This window comes from Belonocnema kinseyi, chromosome 7 (genome assembly GCF_010883055.1).
Source record: "Belonocnema kinseyi isolate 2016_QV_RU_SX_M_011 chromosome 7, B_treatae_v1, whole genome shotgun sequence".
Lineage (NCBI taxonomy): Eukaryota > Metazoa > Arthropoda > Insecta > Hymenoptera > Cynipidae > Belonocnema > Belonocnema kinseyi.
In genome coordinates this window covers 122,100,291-122,104,291 of record NC_046663.1, presented here as the reverse complement: position 1 = coordinate 122,104,291, position 4,001 = coordinate 122,100,291, and the positions used below count along the sequence as shown (strand labels likewise).

The 4,001-nt window shown below is 31.8% G+C and overlaps 1 pseudogene; it reads right to left on the bottom strand.

The window, feature by feature from the left end:
- Positions 1 to 2,035: 2,035 nt before the first annotated feature.
- On the bottom strand, positions 2,036 to 2,181 carry LOC117177584 (annotated as a pseudogene).
- Positions 2,182 to 4,001: the final 1,820 nt, after the last annotated feature.

The window sequence follows — 4,001 nt, the reverse complement described above, 5'->3', positions numbered from 1 at the left end:
CGTTTTTCTTTTCTTCCCAGTGGGCACACAAGTCCTAAACTTGTCCTTTATACGTCTTTCGGCGGAAGTCTTTAGGACGTCCTGAGGACCTTTTAAAGACATGAAAAGATCCAAAGGATGTCTTAAAGACGTCAAATCATATGACATAGAGGTACATTCTAAGGACGTCTTTAGGACGTCCCGGTGCCAACTGGGTTGACTTTCTTTCATATGATACGTTGTTTGGCTTAAAATGTTCATTTTAGTTTGTTTTTTTGTATTTTGAAAATGCTCTAACTCGATCATTTTCTTTTTATAGAAAAAAGTCATTATAGTAAATTGTTTGGGTTTCTGAGTACTATGAATAAACGTTCATAGAATTCTGAAATTTAAAAAAAATGTGGTTTCAAGCATTTTTGGCACGATCAAAATTTGAATTTTCAACTTTTCGACCAAATTGAAAAAGCTGTTATGATCAGCTTGTAGGGCTTTTTAAAAAGGAGCATTTTTTTTCTTAACTTTTTTTCATATCATGCGTTGTTTGGCTTGAAATGTTCATTTTATTATTTTTTTTATTTTTTTTTATTTTGAAAATGCTCTAACTCTGATCATTTTCATTTTGTACAAAAAAGTCATAAGAATAAATTGCTTAGGTATCTGAGTACTATGAATAAACGTTCATAGAATTTTTAAATCTTGAAAAAATCTGGTTTCAAAAATTTTTGGTACGATCAAATTTCGAATTTTCAACTTTTCGACTAAATTGAAAAAGTTGTTATGTTATTAGTCCTTTCAAAAAGGAACTTTTTTCTTTTCTTGATTTTTTTTATATCATGCGTTGCTCGGCTTAAAATGTTCATTTTTATTTATTTTTTTTTATTTTGAAAATGCTTTAACTCTGATAATTTTCTTTTTATAGAAAAAAGTCATTAGAATAAATTGTTTGGGTTTTTGAGTACTATGAATAAACGCTCATAGAATGTTGAAATTTCGTAAAAAGGTTGTTTCAAAAATTTTTAAAACGCGCTCACTTTTTGAATTTTGATTTAAAATAGCTTGTTTACGAAATTGTTCTTTATTTTTAGGCCTTAAATAAGTGTATTAAAGCAGAATCCAATCTGATCAATTTTTCGAAAGTTATTGTGCCTACAGAATACAGACTACAGATTACAGACAGACAGGCAGACAAACACGTTTGTTAAAATTTGTTTTTTTTTCTGACTCAGTGGTTCTCAAAACGTGGAGATTTGATGAAAACCGACAAAGTGAAATTTTACATAAAACCAATACCTTCTCATTTGGATGAGAATGTACATAAACCGCCAATTCGGTGAACTTTTCAAATTTTGCCATATCGGATCCACCATTTTAAGTTTTACAATTCTAACGTCAGAATCGTAAAGAGCGACCCCAAAAATGCCCGTATATCAAATTCCAGACAAGTTGAAGATTATGAAATTTCTGCATAATGATTAATAAATAAGACAAGAATATTTGTGTGTTAGCCCAGCAAACATGGTTACAGAAGAGATTTGTAACTGTTCTAGAACACAAAAGAACGTGTTCTAGAACAGGTTACAAACATGCGAGTAACTATGTCATCCCCCATACGCTAGAACAATTTTGTAACAGTGTTAGAACGCTGTGACATACGATCTGTAACATTTCCATAACAATTCTAGAACTCGGTTACCAGTGTTATGTAAGAGATCTAGAACTCTGTGAAAACCGATCTGTAACAGTTCTATAACAATTCTAGAACTCGGTTACCAGTGTTATGTAACAGATCTAGAACTCTGTGAAAACCGATCTGTAACATTTCTATAACAATTCTAGAACTCGGTTACCAGTGTTATGTAATAGATCTAGAACGCTGTGACAACCGATCTGTCACATTTCTAGAACTCAGTTACAAATGTTGTATAGCAAATCTGTAACAGATGTAGAACGGTGTAACAACCTATCTGTAATATTTCTAGAACAATTGTACAACTTTGGTGCGCTGCGTTGGGAAAAATCTAGGGAAATTCTATAACAGTTATATAATAATTCCAAAACTGCTATGTATCTTATATGGAACAGACTGACAAAAATTATACGTCCGAGATATTCAATTTACTTCTCGACCATAGTGTTATGGAAAAGCCTCGCCCTAGAGAAACCGCCTTGTTGAATACGCTAGCCTTTACGCCAGGTAAGCATGCTTCCCGCCGCCTCGGTTTCTGTCTTAAACACTCGACCCTTCATTTCAATTGCGAGAAAGGCAAATTTCTGCCCTCCCTGGCGCACTGTGGCCGAACCACGGCTCAAGACGGCAAGATTCAAATCTTTAAATAATAAATTCAATCTTTTTGTGTCAAATCTTTTACCCATGTATCATGATTTATCATTTATACAATCATGAGCGACGATAAAATAATGATATGTTTAAGATAATAAATAATAATAAACAACGAACGATATCAGAATTTGATTGAGTTTCCATAAAAGTTTGGATCTAGTCAGTGTTTTTCCTCAGAAATTGCTATTTTCAATTTTTTTAGAATATATTTTGAAGAAGATTCACAACTTTTTTACATTTCCTGGTTATTTTAATCATTTGCACCGGAAATAGATATTTTAAATAAAAAATCATTACACTTCAAAGAAGATAAAAATTATTGTGCAATTTGAGGTAAGAGTTACGATTTTTACTGAAAATGTTGATAAGGATTTCAAAAAAGATTCAAATTTTTGGGACATTTTTAAGTTATGTCAACCTTATGTTATGTTTAAAGGTTATGTTAAGGTTATGTATAATAAATTGCAATTTGGGCTATTAATCGATAAAATTGGTTTTATTTTATTTTAATTTTTCTTTATTACTTTTCTTCAGCGTAGGCTTTAGCCAAATTACCACTTTAAATATGTAGAAATAATTTGAAAAATTCAAAAAATGTCTCATCATTTCGTTCGGATTGCTGTGGAAAGCAAAATATTCTTTCTTTATGTGGACTGAAAAAGCTACATCCTAAGTTCAAATTATAACTTTAAGTATTGTGATTGCAAGATAACTTTTCGCACATTATTTATACGTGTTTAAAAAAAAAAGTTAATAGCTAATCAGCTAAAAATGTTTGGATGATAATTGGACTGGATAGATCTAGAAAGCCGGGAATCTGAACGAAATTAAGGGTATTTTTCGATATTTTACCAATTTTTCTTGAACTTCAAAATAACTTGAGTTAAAACTAACGTAAGTGTGGAAAAGTATATAATATATTGGAGGCAAAATTTCAAAATTATGTTTCGTCAAAACTCCATTACTTCTCGGTACTCACATTTTTTTCTTTTCCTTTTTTCCCTACATTTTTCAAGGTAGTTTTTAGACAAATTATTATGAATTTTTTAAAATAAATTTAAAATATCGAAAAATGCCCTAAAATGTCTTTCGGAGACGTCAAATTATAAATTAAAATATTTTTGTGAAACTTCCCACAAGGCAAGACATCCGAGAACGTTCTTCCATCTTTACGATGTTGCGATGACGACGTATGTCCGTGCGCAAAAAAAGAAAGTGATGAAGCGCCAATATCAGGGTACCATATACCTGCAACAAAAATTACCCTTGCGTTGTGAATGCTGCACCGTAATGTAGGGTACAGACAAAGATGAGGTGGGAGATTGCCGCGATAATGGAATAAGAGAATTTGAAAAACATGCACTGATAACTGCGCACTCTTGGCGGATTACCTAAGAGTTACTTTGAAGGCGCATGTTGCGCGTCGGTAAATGGCGAAAGTTAGCAACTTCTGAAATGATTTACCAATAAAGTTTCTGCTCAATTAGTTACCACAAAGATATTTTTGTTGCCGATCTGAAAGTTTCAAAAGACTTCGGTGGTCTTCTAATTATATCTCGATCCCCAATAAAAAGAAATTAAAGAAATTGGCGATTTTGATGTTTCGCGTTACTCTTAATTTCATGCATGAGTCGATTTTGAGGTTATGTTTTTCATGTATATATAATATGGATATTATTAC